This window comes from Cebidichthys violaceus, unplaced genomic scaffold, assembly GCF_023349555.1.
Source record: "Cebidichthys violaceus isolate CVI_PGR_0920_01 unplaced genomic scaffold, fCebVio1.0.p SCAF_131, whole genome shotgun sequence".
Classification (NCBI taxonomy): Eukaryota; Metazoa; Chordata; class Actinopteri; order Perciformes; family Stichaeidae; genus Cebidichthys; species Cebidichthys violaceus.
The window spans coordinates 262,551-279,291 of NW_027176298.1; the positions used below are offsets into that span (position 1 = coordinate 262,551).

Here is a 16,741-nt window from a genome sequence, read left to right on the forward strand (position 1 = left end):
AGGAAATGCCCTTATGATGCAGTATTAAAAGGCCTGACAACTGTCTGCCCACTGATGATACACGAAGCTAGTGCGACTGCTCTGATCGAGCAGTCGACGTAAAATGAATCCTAGTATTGACGCTGAGCAGAAGTCTCTGAACGGTTTAACGTCAAGTCGACGGAGGCGATTCGATTTGACGAGCAGAATCATAGTTGTGTCTTTGTCCGAGCGTCCGTGTCTGGAGCAGACTTACTGTGTTGAGTCGGTCCGCGTACACGAAGGCTCAAGCCAACGACTGCTCTGAACAGTGACAATATGAGATCAAGACGCAGATTGTCTTCAGGAATCAATATAGTTTATAGCCGTCTTTAAACACCCTTAAATACTTTGTGAGGTATTTGGCATTGGATATGCATATTTTACGATCATCCTTGAGAGCAACAGGTTTCCATCCTTTATCTGAAATCCCAGTGCGTGCAGGAAATCCCAACAAAAGAAGCAATAGATCAGGCAAAACACAGTTTTCTTTGAAATGCGTATATACCATAAAAAAAAAACCTGAACTATCACTGGGGCTTACAGCATGGCCCAACAGCTGAACCATTTGTCCAAGTGCATTAGAATAGTCCATACCAAATATCATAAAGAAGCAGAAAGTTCTTTGTGGAAACAGTCAGAAATCCCTAACGGTTCATGTCATTTCCTTAGGCACAACTTTGCGCTGCCTTACTCTCGCCCTGAGCTCGCCGCTCCGTGAACCCGATCACCCCTCCCAGTAATCCCCGCCCTCCTAACTGCGGTTATTTTGTCACTTGAACTGAAGAGCCTGAAAGCTGTGCACGCACAATCTGGAGAGGACACATCACAAACGGCTGTCACACTCATGCACGGCTAATTTCATTACCCTTGTCTCTATGCAGTACGGGGTCAACGGGGTTGTGTTGCTCGGGCCACCGCAGTGCACCGAGATCAAAATGACCATAAATTTCAGCGAGGCCTCACAGAAACATGAGTCACTTCAATGCGAGAGGTGGCGGCCGTATTAATAGATGCTATCAAGCGTCCTAAGTGGGCCTGGATTTAGAGCAAAACACGTGGCTGGGTCAAAGTTGTTAGTGCGCTCAGGGTGAAAAGTCAGCGCGGCCTGTGTTTACTGTCTGTCAAGTCTGGTATTTTAGAGCAGTTCACGCAACAGGTGCAAGTCAAGATACAGTGAGAGTTATTCTGAGTGATGGCTCAAGTCACCATTAAAACCTCCCTAAGGCCTCAGTCTGTTTGAAGGACTGCGGAGTGATCAACTCTCTGCTTAAGTGCACAAAGAATACCGGAGGAATGCTTGGCACCCCGCTGCTGAGATTTCAAAAATGGGAATGTGTTTATTCTAAAAATCATTTGAGAAACACTTGGGACACAGCTCACTAAATCTGATGAAAAAAAAGTTGCAGAATTTCTGACATAATTTGGCTTCTATACTGAGAATTCAACTGGTGAAATACAGTGAGATTTGGAAAGTAAAATTATTTAAAGCAAACATTTGGTGTTCACTTTAATCATTTGTCAACACTTTGCATTGATCACAGAGCCACTGTTTAGAGAATCTCTTGTAATAACATCAAGCTTTTATCACTTTATCACAAGTGCAATAGTTAATGAGGTGATTTTTATTTGACAACTTTAACGTTATGACTTTCTAACTATGTTCTATGTGCATTAAGATATATTTCACCAGGCAAGATGGACATTTTTCAATGCAGGGTCAAGCATGATAATGACATTTATATCTGCACAAAACGTCAAAGCAAATGAACTTCATGCCCAACTCAAAGGAGGATTAACGGCTCCTGTATGAACTCCTTCACTACAGCAGATGTGTCATATTGATCAGTCCTCTGGCATCAAATATTAACTTTCATTCGTCCCGCAGCCAGAATGTAGGCCAAATCATATGACACGCACCATGTGGGCAACATGACTCCACAATAAGAACCTCAAACTCTGCACTCATTGTTCTCCAGCAAAACAAAACAAAAAAAAACAACACAAAAGGCCACTACGAAGCGACGACAAAAGACGAAACAAGCGAGGGCAATGGCATATTTTGGTTTCAGTCTAAACGCCTGTTGGCTGCGATAAAAATAACTCGCAGTCCAGCTTTAACGCGCAGAGGAGTTAGTCAGAGTCGCCATGTAGCCGTGCGCAGAGATCGGGGACAGCCTGCGCAGCGGATGAACCAGATGGGAAGCTCTCGCCGGGATGTGTATGTATAATCCTGTCCTCACGTCAGTCGTCAGAGCACCTCATAGATTATAACTCGGCTACAGGATCACTTTCTAAGCTATTCGAATCGGCGGCGGCGACACGCACAGTTCTCTAAACCGCCTTCTTCTTCCTGACAATGTCTGAAGCCCCCCCACCAAAAAAAAAAAAAAAAAAAAAAATACTAGACGCAGCAGCTGCAGCTCCGCAGCCGGAGAGAATGCCTTAATATGCCACTTTTCCCTCGGTTTCCACTCAACCTGTTGCACTCCGTGACCCCGTGGACGAGGCGCTAGGAGGAGACTTGCAGCTGACAAGCAACAAGCACATGGCGCGTTATTATGGTGAGTCCACTGCAGCGCGTTTTGTGTCCGAAGACAGCTACTTGACATGTTGTGGCTTATTCTGAATACCTTGTTTTTATTAATGTAGGCCGAAAGGTTTTATTCTCTATAAGAGATGTTCGTGGGGGAAAAAAACGTGTACAAATTAGTGTGGGTACAGACTTAACGTTGACTGTGTCTTTATGGTTTTTCCTCTTGTGCCAAATTTACTTTCTGATAAAAAAAAAAGCCCTCTGTGTAGCACTGGAAATAATAATATAATACCATTTTTATTATAATACTATTATTTTAGAATTGTTTTACTAGTATTTAAAACTATTTTGCACTGGTCCTGTGGTGTAAAGTTCATTCCAGTTGTGGTTCTTCTCTTTTTAGTTTATTTTCTGTATTTGTACACTGTGCCTCTTGTTGGTAGGTGTCATGTGGTTTCAGGGCCACTGTCATGGGAAGGGGGGAAAAAAAAGCAGAAAGCTACTCTGTAACACTGAACAGTGTCAATGTTTGGTGTAATGTATGCAGCTGGTGAGTGCAAACACGACTAAAGCTAAAGCACAGAGGGATGAAGTCCATGCAGCAGCACAACGGTTATTAGTTTGTTGTATATTTTTAAAATCTTGAAATAGAGATGCAGTTTTGCCGTTATGCTGGAAAACACTGTGATGAGGGAACACAACATTATCAGTTCAGTTAAGTCATTTCACACAGCACAAAGAGGTGAGGCAGAGAGGTCTGGTCCAAAGAAAGACCACACAAATATGATTTACTGAATTTAAATGAGAATAGCGGGTCGGAACGACCTATAGAGGAAGAGCCTCGTTAAGAAGTTATTGAAAACATAAAGCATCAAGGTAATAATTGTCAAAATACAGCACACAGTACACATTTAAGTTAATATAACATTTTAGTAGATGCAATGTCTAGTGTGGATTAGGTGGTACAATAAAATTTGAAGTACAGTATGTATATTTACAAGGCATGAGTTGTGGAGCTGTAAAATATAATTACAACGTTTCTGCAGCTTGAGTTGTTCTACATCAGATGTCATTTGTGTAGTTTGTGGCTGTAGCCTGCATGAGGAAAACAAACACAAATGATTACACTGTGATGACCCGTCGCTGTCGACTGTTCATAACTGGACATTTCTCATTTCATCATGACAACCTCCTTTTATATCAGACATTTTGAAGTCACTTGAGGATAAATTAGGAATTTTTGTCCCAGACACCAAGCTTAAACTCTGAAACCCTGTACCGCATCAACCTGCCCGTTAGAACTGACTCTGGTAACGCTGACGCTCTTGTTGCTCCTCACAGGGACCTCCAGGGCGGTCAAAGGTCACAGATTGAGTTCCTCGCTCAAAGACCTTTCAGCAGCTCTGCAGTTCAGCTCCAATCTCGCTTGCCGTTCCTAAAGAGGAAATGCTGCTTTTCTTTATTTACAGTTTACAGAACCGGAACGTCTGGAGCAAACATTTAGGAAACCCTTTTTTAAAAAGTTGAGATATACTCCTGCTTTGTGTCGTATATAGAACCCTCGTTGCCACAAGCATTTTTGGCAGCCATCACGATGCTCACTATTCTTGTTACCATTTGAAATTATTCTGTTCAGATTATGTATTTACCTACATTTTGTTGAAATCAAGGATTTTTGTTGTCTGCAGCAACATTAGAGGTTATATAATATGATGCGGCCTGCTTATTGTCACTTCCAACCCGTCGTCCAAACACATCCATGCCTCCGTCCAGATGTGTGTGTGTGTGTGTGTGTGTGTGTGTGTGTGTGTGTGTGTGTGTGTGTGTATCTCTGCTGCACATTCAGCTCTTTATTGCTTGGAGAGCTCATCGGTTTATAGCTGTGCGTCGGATGAACATTGGGGTGAATCATTAATTATATTACAGCTGCCATTAAAGATTGTTGAGCATAATCTGTTGGGTAAGCAAAGTCTCAAAGCTGACAGCGAAAAGATAATGATTTAGCCCGACAGTAAAATAGCTAATAATGTGCTGACTTCCATGCAATAGATTGTGGCGACTGCATATTTTCGGTCCTCGGCGTTCTCCTCCTTCTTCACTGATCATTCTTTTGATCTAATATTATATCTGTTGCACGTCACCGATGCACCGAACAGCAGCTGCACAAATATTTATCGTTGGTGGCGGCACAGTTCTGAGTGCATAAAAGCTCCCGGCAAAAACCATACAGAAGGCAATTATCTTTTCTATCTAACCAATGCTTAATGTTTGCTCAGTGCAAGATCGAATTGTGAGATTTAATGATTGGATATCTGCAAGTGAGCTGCGCTCCATTATCACAAGCTTTAGATAGCATGTTATGCCGACACACAGAATATATTTTTTTTTAAACCCGGGTTGTATTTTTGCTAATAAAAGCATTTTATAATTTTTTTGTGGTATTTATTGATACGAGGCCACAGCTGTATGTCTTCATTTCTGTGTATTCCTTTATAACATCTGCTTTCCGAAGCCTGTCTTTGTGGATGATGGAAAATAATGGCGAATGAGTTTGAGCTTCCTGTTCTTGCTGTGCAGCAGACCGCTGACTGTCGTCCTGCAGTGGGAAGAAGGAACAGGTGAACGCTGTCAGGCCGCACAGCGAGACAAGCCAATAAACCAGCCTCGGGACACTGCTGACTGATGCAAAACTTGCATTCAGTCCTCCCTCATTCCTCAACTGTGCTGCTGCTGTTTCTGCACTCAAAAAACTGTTTGTCCCGTAGTACAAGCTGTTAGTGTACTGTACAGTGTACAGCACATGCAAAATGGCACTCAACCGGCTCAGCTGTTCTTGTTTGGGTTTTTCTTGCAAAGATTCCAAGTTTGTGGTTTTTACCCCGTGACTTTGACAATGTCATTTTTTTTTTTTTTTTTAAAGTAGTGCATGTTTATATGCTTGTCTGTGTTTTGCTGCATGACCTAATTCCACAGTGAGCAAAGAATCTACAGTGATGGCTGTGTGGTCGTGTACGTGTGCGATTGCGCGTGCACATCCCCCCCCCCCACCCCACCCCCCCGTCATCGCTTCCTTGTAAAAGCCGACACAGAGCAAACTAAGTTCATCTAAGGACAGGGAAATGCTTTTCTTTCCAGTGTGAATCATTTTGGAAAAATGAGCCCCTGGACTGAATTGCCTCGGCAATTTGGCATGTTTCTCCATTCTGCTTTATTGTCTATTTTGGCTGAACTTGCAGTTCTTCATTTCTCTGCCAAGAAAACTTCAGGTCCTATGCGACAGGCAAAGCCAGTTTCTGAGTCAACCGCGGCCCTTATGCAAATAGAGTAAATCTCTGCAGAATACTGCCATAGCTTCCTGTGTAGCTGTGAATTCCATAGAGAAAAAGAGTGAGCCATGTCTGTACTGTAAATCCAGTGTTCACAAACAGCGTGGACAATACCCATCTGCAGGCTTTACTCCTTCAAATAAAAATGTACGGGGAAAATGACACTTACCCACTTTTTATAAAGGCGTTTTACGCGTTTAGATTGAGACCCTTCCCCTTTTTGAACTGCCATTTTCTCAGCACAAGGTATCTGCTCTGTCGCTCATGCAGTTTGGAGAACAAAACTCTGCACTGCAGTGAAAAGAAAGTGTGAGTGGGAGCGGTTTCGGGACGTATAGTCGAGGAGGAAGGGAGGGAGATGGGGGGGGGGGGGGAGTTTTTAAATTTGCAGTCAGCCTGCCCCCCTTATAATTCTGAGGGAGGGGAGAGGGGAGAGCGAATGGCCTGTGTTGAGGTTTGGGTGAGCCAGGGGTGGGCTGTGGCAGCCGGCAGCTGGGCTCTCACTACCTATGTCCTCAAGCTCCAGCCTGAATTATGAGGGCTCGGTAATGGCAGCCCGCCTAATTACAATGACTGATTGCCCGTCCGTTGGCATTTCTCAGACGGTGATTGTCTTGTGTGTTTGTGTGTGTGTGTGTGTGTGTGTGTGTGTGTGTGTGTGTGTGTGTGGGATACGAGGGGAAGGAGGAGGGCCATTTCTCATTGGCCTTCCCCTCTCTTTCTTTGCATAAGAACAGCCTGAAATCGAGATCTGATTGGTTGGAGGGAAAAGAGATGTTTCACGATTTGGCGAGGCAGAGCCGGTGGAAAGCCAGAGACAGGTGATGTTGCACTGATGGTGCAATGTAACCTATTCAGTCTCCGGCACGAGATCCTTAAAACGCTGTTGTGTGGAAATACTTTATTCTCTGAAATATGTTTTTTGCTGCTGATAAAAATCATTGTGAAGGATGTAAGGAAACCTTAACTGATCTCAAAATGTGGCAAATCTTCAACCTGTTGTGTTCTTATTGGGCGTCTTAAGCGTTTTCTTCGTCAACCCCCTGGCATTGTAAAAAAAAAAAAAAAAAAAAACATAAATAAAAAAGAAGAGGTCTTGAATCGGCCATTTGTATGTCAGCAGAGCACTCAGAGGTGTGATGTGTGTGTTAAGTGGGAGCTGGTTTGAGTTATTCTGCCCCGCTTTGTCCAGTGCTTTGGCTTTTGTTCCTCCAGTAATGAATTGTGGAAGCCTTGGCTTCAGCTGGAGTGTCTCATAGCAACTGACAAGAGAGAGGGAGAGCTGGTAAATGGAGAAAAGGCCAGGGGAGATCATGTGTTTCTTTCAAAAGGGCAAGATAGACCAGACCATCGTTTGGGCATTTTGGGAAGAGGATTAATAAAACTGGACCATTCTTCTCGTACCCAGCGCATCATTATTTATTACCTAATTTCAATTGACAGCGTTTCGGGGCCCGCGATAGCAGCATGTGTTTTTATTTTGTGAAAGATGTATTTCACCATAATATTTTAAAAGGTAAATCCTTAGAGACCAGCCTCTATGATGAGTGTCCTCCTTACATGTTCCATCCATCCACCTCTCTCTCTAAACGGACTGCTTTCGAACATATTACCGTTTTAAGATTTGGCCATTCAAACATTTCTGGGCCAGTTTACCATTCACCTGTCGCTGTGACTCGTTGTGTTAGTACGTAGTGATGCTGTTTTTAGCCGTATTGCAAATCCGGTTCCACTATTGATTAACACAAACCCAGGAAACGCTCTGTGGTTGTATCAGTTGTCAGCTCAGCTTTCACCTGAACCTGTGTGTGTGTGTGTGTGTGTGTGTGTGTGTGTGTGTGTGTGTGTGTGTGTGTGTGTGTGTGTGTGTGTGAGTTTTTGTAAGTGTGTGTATGTGTTTGCGTGCACGCGTGTACATTTGCATTTGTGTGAATGCACATGTGCGTTCGCTCGGTGTGTTCACAGCAGGCTAGTTTTTTTTTTTGTTTTTTTAATAACCCGCGGCCGGTGCTGAAGTCTGGCCGTGTTTGCCCTGTGACCCAGACACTACCTGTCTGCTGCCATGGTTACAGGGACAGAGCAGGTTTAGTGGCCTGACTCCAGGGATTACTTTCCCTGGTCTTAACAATCAGGCATGTGCCCCAGTGCCTGTAAAATGGACCAAACTGCACCCTAACAGTTAAGGGAGCTCTGCAGTGTGCGCTGGTGCCCTTTAAAACTGTCCTAAGTGCTGTGTAAGGGATTAGACATGTACAACGTAATTGCTCTGGTGTCAGTGACTATCCCTTTGTGATCTGGTTCACTTGAAGTGATTAGCTCTCATAAATGAAAGGGCTAACGGTGTGCACTGGATACAGGTCTAAAGTGCTTCAGCTAAAACACATGTTGGACCGCTTTCTTTGTCTTTGAGAACGATTTTGTCAGCGAGACACAATTTTACATTTTTTTCCCACACGTACTGACAATGCTGTTTCTTTGCTGTTTACCCGACAGATCCACGAATGAAGAGAAAAGAAAAGTCCCTGAAGCAATCACTGTGAGTACTTTGTACGTATGGAAGGCCGACACGGTGACCTGAACATCTGTGAAATATAACATTGTGCAATTTTTGTAACACACAAAACCACAAACTGAGGCGTTATTACATAAATAATAATAATGATAACAGTAGAGTTTGACTGTTACATTTTACAGATGTGAACTTACTTGTGTCCACTGTTTTAGTTTGCGTACCTGTATATAAATCTGCTGCGTAACATGTCTCTAAGTTTACACATGTGGTAATATAGAAACGTTTTTTTAAGACCTGAGTAACATCCAGAAGCAGTTCTGAATCTCTCTCCCTTTATACTTCAATCCATGATAGTGCAGACCGCACTGTATCTACCTGAAAGGACTACAAATCAAGTGTTCGTGTCACTGTGTCACTGATCTTAGATTAAACCCTAAATGTTGGCAGAACTTGATTTCATGTCCACCACAAGAACCTGGTCTTGTCCGGCTCACCAGATTGGTATTGATATATTTATTGCCATCCGCTGACTGATCATTGTTATTTACGTTGCCTCTGATTTTGTGATGAAACACTCAGATTAAATAGCGCACATGGCCGTCATGCTAAAGGCTGTGGAACTGGCTGGAGCACTGAGGGGTCAGTATACTCTGGCCCAGAGTTTTGGTGACTTAGCAGAATCACAAAGGCCTCTCTTATTCACTCCAGAGACTTGCAGTCTTACAGGTGTCCACCAGATGCTGCAGGCAGCCTTTACTGTCCCTTGCATGTCATCCAGTAGAGATGTTCTATCCACTTTGGTGCAAAGACTTGCAACTGTTTCCATGGTGTTAGGATTAAATACAATTTAGTTGTGCATCTTTGAAAATAGGTCCCGTTTTGGGCTATTAAGTTGCTTTGATGAAGCATTTGTTACAGAAAACAGATTGAAGACATGTCTTTAATTCCAGTGGTTTAAATGAAATATTTGGAGAGATGATGAAAGAAGACATTTAATATAAAACATTATAATATGTCAGTTATGACCACTGTTTGGATCTTAGTGGGGGGGGGGGGTTCAACCGCAGCTTTTAAATTATAAGCTTTAAAGTTTTAATAGATTCTTGAAGGCATATTTAATATTGATGTAATGAAAGGCTGTGGAAAGTTAAGAACTGTAAATACAGTGTGCATGTGAAAACTCTTCTGACAGTAAGTTTCTCATGTAATCCTGCGCGGGTAAGAGTGAAGCAGGGTCTGTACTGTATCTCATGTCGAGCGGAGCAACTTCACAGTTAACTTTGTGAGCAGATCCAGCCCCGCCACAAGGCATGCTGGGAAGTTTGGCTGCTGGGGAAATTGCCTGCCAACGTCCAGAGAGCGGCCCTGAAAATCTTTGCGAGGGCTGAAAATGAAGTTTGAAAGTAGAAATCAGAGGAGCAGCAAAGCAGAGAGCTCTCACAGCTGTAGGCGCAGCCTTCTCTTAAAGAGATATTACCAAAACATTCCTCAGTCATGGGCATGTTTGGGTTGTACAGTAAAGTGCTGTTTAAACGTACTGTAACCAATCGGATCTCTTTTTTTCAGTTGTAATGATTTACATCTTTTTTAAAGTTGGTGATTTATTTAAATGTCTCCCTTTTGCAGTATCAAATTACATTTACAATTTTTAAACATGTAAATATGCTGTAGCATTAATATTCAAAAGAGAAAAAAATAATGAGTAACTTAGTTTTGAAATAACACGAATGCTCGATAATGTGCCAGTAGGAGTGTTGTTGGAGATATAATTATTTTCAAGAATACGTGATTAAACCGTTATTATGTTCTACTGTAGCTAAAAAATACCTACTAAAAAAAAAAAAAGAGACAAAAACTGAAATCTCAGTTGGTGACAGGTGCAATGTATATGGATGAAATGGGGAAAGGAATCAATCCATGTGACTTTGTATTTGCTATCTAAAAGACGCTTTGAGGCATTTGAATTCTCTGTGTTCACTTGTATATATAGCCTATATATCTAGGAATGAGTAAGCAGAAAGGAGCTCCAGTGGCTTGCTCAAGGGCAACAGGTTGCATGGGTGATGATTGACATTCACTTTTGCAGGAATCCAACCTTTTACCTCTTAACTGTCAGTTTTGCTGTGTAACCAGAAGAAGGTGGCAACCGAACCTGTACAAACCTGCTTTACAGTTTAACGATAAACCGGTCTTGATACAGTTCACAGTGAATTATTTAACGTCATAAAGTTCATATTTAATCTCAACTAATCCAGCAGAGAAAGGCGAAGAACACTTGTTCTTTTATGAGTGCTGCCTTGTTTTACAATAGTAGCTCACTATGGCTTTAAACACATTTACAAAATTATGTCCAGCGTAGTTTTTTTCATGTTAAAATGATTAGTAATTGTATTTTCTTATTACGATTGTTTTTTGTTTTGAGCTCAGACCTGTAGTGCCGTGTTAGCCAGGCATTGCTGAGCACAGCACCGTGGGGGGGTGGGCAGCATGGGCTTTGGAGGCAGCCGAGGCTCAGCTCAACAGAGGCAGGCAGCCTGGAGGGTCCTGAGCCTTCACTTCACAGCTCCCTGTTTGGCTCTCACACATTGTGCCATTCAGAGCCCAGACCGTATATTCACCCCGCTCTGGGCTCCCCACCATTGTGAGAGTGAGTTCATTTGAAAAGCCTTCAGGATTTTCTTTTTTTTTTTTTTTTTTTTTTCGGTGCGAGCAAGTCAGCACTATTTGCATTTGTTCCAGTCTCAAAGATTTTACAGATCAACTGAGACAAGCGGATATCCAACATGCCAAAGAGAGTTTTCGTCTTCATCATCCTCTCGTCTTTGTCTGTTTGCGTGACTTTTTTATCAAAATGTCCTCAGTGTGAACATGTACTGCTTCTGTAAGAAATAGTCTGATCAAATGTTTTAAGGAGAAGATGTCATCATATTTGGATTTCACTTAAATTTCACAGTGAAAGGCATTTAAGTAATGAGATGACGAGTAAATGGAGGAGACAGTTTTATACTCAGCACTGACTTGGCTCAAAAGGATGCAGTTTGATATTAGATACTCCTAATACTTTATACTATTGTCACTTTAATCCCTGTTGCCCTTTTTATCCCAGATAAGCATGCCTCCATACTTCTCGCCCTCGCCCTGTCTGTTGATTAGTGGGCAGAAATACCTTTGTTGGCGTCTCGGGTAGCAACAAGGGATCAGATAGAGGAGAGAAGGGTAAGTGCCAGCCTTTCATTCCCGGCCTCCTGGCAGGCAGACTGCAGGCGTGCCGGGTTTGGGTTAGGCCAGAGCCGGCAAACCAAGACAGTACTCAGACAAGAACACCTAATCACTTTAATTAGCCTAAGCCTACCTTGTTGGGCTCGCAACCAGGTTTGCTTGCTAGTGTGTGTCACAATGTTAACCCAATATGTGTTTAATCAAATTCTACATTTCACTCTGTCTGAACGTTAAACGGCCAAGATAAGTAAAGTATGCAGGGACATTTGACTGGGGCAACAAGAAGAGGAAGGGAGGTGAAGAAATAGCAATTGGCTGTAAGTCAATTTTTCTTTTCTTTTCTTTTTTTTTTTAAACCAAGAAGAATAAAATGTAGTTCCTGACAGATGCACGTCATATTAAACACTGAGCATACCCTAAAACATGGGAAAGATAGCTCAATATGGCTGTTGGTAGCTTTAAAAGTTATGATTTTCCCCACAATGCTTAAGTTAACTGCACCGCACAGTGTTGAGCCTGAGCACGGTGTTGTTTTAATTTATTTATTTACGCTATATTGCATAAATATATGAAGTGGCTCATAATCAGGTTTGTGTCAAGACAATTGTTTTGGATACTGAGTCTGTAAAAATGTAGTTGACAATTTGGATTGTGATCTCACAAAGTTAATTTCAAGGCATGAGCACATGCTGACATTTTTAAGAATTGCCGTATGCTTTATATTTTTGCGTTCAGTTGTCCGTCAGTGGTGCTAATCTCATGAGATAACCTTGAACGCCTTGTTGCTAGCAGGCTTACTATAGCGAGATAATGACCTCACTAGGTAGCTAACATTAACTCTTGACTATCAATCTTTCTAAATGTGTCCCTTGGCAGATCGCTATAAGAAATCCTGGCATTTCTAATGTCTTCCACTTTCCTACAGTTGAATATTTACAACTCGTCTCAGCTCAGTGCGAGTTTATCTGCAGCGTCAGGCTTATGTGTCGGGGGTTAATGTGACTGTCAGTGTTGAGGGGGGGGGGGGGGGGGGTGTTGTCCATCTGTCCTCTGGTGAAAAGGGCCCATATGACTCGGTGCTCTAGCGGGACAGGAATCTGTCTGGCTGTAGTGTTAAGATGTCCTGGTCAGTGGGAGGAGGCCGCTTAAAGGATGTGACGTCTTCTCAGCAGACGGGCTGTCAGTGGGAGTCACCTCGTCTCTCAGGGTAGAAGGTGGCAACCAGCGTGGAAGAGACACTTCCAACATTCAGCTGACGGCCTTATCCAGAGAGCGATAGATCACAGGCATAACGGAGACTGCACGAGGGTCAAAGCAACAGCGCCGAGATCATCGTGTAGCAGACAGTGGCAGAGTCATCTATGTATGTCATGTTTTCAACTTGATCATTCACACCAGGAGTACCTGCACTACCTTTTTTTTTTTTACCTGGTCCAAAGCACAATGGTGGTCTGGTGATGCTTATGTTTGTTTGTTTAACCTGTCCGTAGCATACGATAGTTGGCATTAAAAAGTAGGTTAAGCTTCTCTAACCCAATAATCCTTAGTTTAGCATCGGATAAGTTTGACGTGATTTCCTGTAATTGTATAAACTCTCTGGCACTATATATGGCAAGCCGTGCTGCTCAAAACAAACACTACAGATTATTTGCAAATAATATCTGACCCTGGTCCACTTGTTAGACAGTAGACGCAGCTCTCTCTCTGTGATCCCGCTATGGGCTTACCAGTTTCCATATCCTCTTAGCGAGCCTTGTGGCCCCTCCCTAATGTATGAACCTGGCAGGACCAGGATGGCTTGGTTCTCCTTTTCCGTGCCCCCTCCCCCCACCAGACACAGTGATGGCACTCAGTGCCAGAGACACCCCTCCCTTCCCTTCACCAACACCCTTCTCTCCTCTCCTCTCCTCTCCTCTCCTCCCTCCCTTCCCTCTCCGCCGCAGGCAGACCCAGGCATGGGATCTCCATCTGTGCACAAAGGAGCCTCCTCTATCTGCATTTGCTGCACATAAAAGGGCCTTTTGTCATGAGCTCTGCACACATGACCGTCCGCCTTTCACCCCTCTGGAAAAAAAGATCACTCTCTCCAGCAATCCAACCCCACCCCCAACACCAGACTCAACCCCGACCCCCACCCCGCCAGATTTTCGTCTGTGGCGAGAGAGAGAGAGAGAGAGAGAGAGAGAGACTCTCAACTTTGTCGAATAGAGACAACCCTCAGATGGGGCTGCTTCCATCACTGCTGCAAAGTCCCTTTTCTCCCCTTTTTCATGTCCGAGGTCTATTCACCTCTCTCCTGTTGTCCTTGTGTGCACTCAGTGTGAGGCATCAACGCATTATAGCATCTGCCACACTGAAATATGAATGTGCTCTCGTTCTTGCTGTCTGCCTTCCTTTCTGCTGCAGTCTCTGACATTTAAGGGGCATTAGTGGTTGGTTCTGTGCCAGGTTATTCCCCCCACCCCCCCCACCCCTCCACCCCTCGAGAGCTGGTGCTTTTCTCTCCTTCTCATTTCGGTGCCTCCTGCCTTTTAACCTCTCGGCCCTACGCTGCTTAGCAGAGCTGGAGGTACTCGTTATGTGGAGAGGTAATGACGACGAAATGTACGTACGCATGCGAACCATATCAAGGTGGATTTCTCCACCGTCGTGAGACAAGCGGGCCGCATGCCACTTTGGCTACCGAAGATGACAGATATTGGCGTTGAGGGACATTGAGAAAGGGTGGGGACGGAGCGAATACAGAGGCCGGCTAACGCACACACTGTCAAGTGCACGGTGTTGCTGCCACAAAAAAAAAAAAAAAAAGCGCTTTCCTCAGCGTTTCCTTTGAAACACACACGGCCCTGATGCCTTGCTCCCAGCCAAACAAGTGTGGATTTTGGAAAGCCCTGTAGCTCATCTTGCTGTCGCTGCACACGGGCCTGTGGCGGAACGGAAGGATAAGATTGACTTCTCCCGCCACCGCCATGTCCTCTGCATGACCCTCTGCCTCTCTCAGCTGGTGCGAGAGGTCAGTGGCTGTCACATCACGGCCTCTTGTGCGCTGTCCACACCTTTATTGTGACGATGACGGGCAGACCAGAGAATTGGTATGCGCCATCAAGTCGGCACAGTTTAGCGTACGTAGTGCATATTTTTCACACTGGGACACTGAAGAAGAAAGAAAGTGGGAATTTAGCACCAATAAAGTTTATGTTTACCCTGTAGTTGTTTTATGTCTGTAGCCATAATCTTGAGGAACAAGGCAGCTTGCTACCACTAACAAATTATGTGAAATAATGATTATAATGATAATAATGATAAATAAAATATTTTTTATCACACTTGTAAAATGTAACTCAAATAACCTCATATTAAGAACGGACAAAACGTTATTTCACATTTACATATGAAAAGAACAGAGACCTTAAAACATTTTAACTGCATATTCATATTTCTAGTATAACCTGTGGAAGCAAACATCTGTACTGTAGAGAAAAACCATAAAGCACACAGACCAGCCCGTTGTCAACACACAGGAATACATAAACGTCACCTTTGTACGCTTAAGATTAGATTTATAGAAACAAACCCTTTGTGCATGTCCTCGGATGACCGAGCTCCTCTATGCTAGAATACAGTATCTATACAGACTCATTTATTTTATAAACTAAGCCACTATAAAGTGCAAGATACGAGATTCGGAGCATTTTGATTGCCTCTTAAAGGCTCTCAACATGGCGCCGGCTCACGATGCTTCCTGCGCTAACCGGAGGGTGGCTGCTACGCTTCTGCGACGATGCTGAGCGGTCTGGACGGCGTTATTAGCTGTAACCGCCGCGTGAGAGCAGTGCAGAGCGGCGGCAGTGAGCTAACTAGTCGGGCAAAAAAAAAAAAAAAAGCCTGCAGAATGTTAAATGCAGCTCCTTTAAAGACACTGGCCAGTTATTATCCCCAAACGGAGGTAACAACCGTACTGTTAAGGGTCACATCTACAGTAATGTGTCTTTATGTCTTTAAAATGATCATTGCTTTACATACACACACAAAAGACAGAAGTAATAAATATATTCATATAGTAAACATATGCAATGGACACACACTGTCGCTTCCAATTTCAAAAAAACGTTGCACTTATTCATTATATGAAGATATTGCAATTATCAGTGTTTTTTTTTTTTTTTTTTTATCACTTTCATATCAATAGCAGCACTGTGTTGCATGCCTTTTCAAATGGATGCCACAGGTTTTTTTGAGAAGCGGTTATCTAGCTTGTTTAATGGCATTTCTGAATTTGAGAATATCTATTTTGTCAAAGTGTATCTACTTTGCTGTGGTAATCAGAAGAGAGAGAGAGAGAGAGAGAGAGAGAGAGAGAGAGAGAGGGAGAGGGAGAGAGATTCAGGGGCTGAAGGCTGAGTGGCTCTGTGTTGGACAAGGCACCTGGAGGAGAGCATGTTTATGGAATGGATAAAGCATATTAGGTGCATGTTTTGCAAGGCAGCTGTAGAGAGTGTCTAAGATAACAAAACGGTGCGCTTACAGTGTTTGTCGAGGCAGTGAACCGCTGAGTGCGTACGCCTTGGCTGTTGGACTCCTAGCAGCCCTGCAGCGCAGACACAGGCGCTGTGACGTGGCCCCTAAAATGCCAGGCCTGTGCACTGCTGGCTTAGTGTTGAGGAAGAATAAAACAAAATGGCCAAGGCTGTTTAAAGTAGGCGTTAGCCGGAACAGCAAAGGGAGAGTTCAGGTATTTAGAAGCCCGGCACAGGCTGGTCCAGTGGACAGAAAAGGAGAATATTTATTAATGCGGGTCATTGACTCGTGAGAATTTGTCCCCGTAGCTCAGTTAACGTAGTGCCTGAGATCGATGTTTTCACAGTTTGGGAAACACTGCTTTATACCAATTATTTTTGTTGCTGAAATTATAATTTAGTAAATGATACAATTGATAAATTGTAACAATTTTCATGAGTCGAGTGACTGATTAATATGAAGAATATCTTATATTGTAATACCAAATTAGTCTATATTACAATTAATCTCATCTGATATGTTCATTTTAGTTTACTTTTGTTATAATGTAATTTGGCAACTGAAATGTGTGATCTTTAGACCTTGACAGTAAAGTTAAGTCAGTGTACAATA

The 16,741-nt window shown here is 43.2% G+C and overlaps 1 protein-coding gene across 2 annotated transcripts in view; it reads left to right on the plus strand.

The window, feature by feature from the left end:
- The first annotated feature begins 1,819 nt into the window (after nucleotides 1-1,819).
- The window catches only part of pparab (peroxisome proliferator-activated receptor alpha b), a 75,110-nt gene continuing 60,188 nt past the window's right edge, over nucleotides 1,820-16,741 (plus strand). For both annotated transcript variants that reach the window (XM_068708063.1, XM_068708065.1), the window contains exons 1-2: nucleotides 1,820-2,582; nucleotides 8,374-8,416. The gene's annotated coding sequence lies outside the window, so the exon portion shown is untranslated. The remainder of the gene's footprint in view (nucleotides 2,583-8,373; nucleotides 8,417-16,741) is intronic.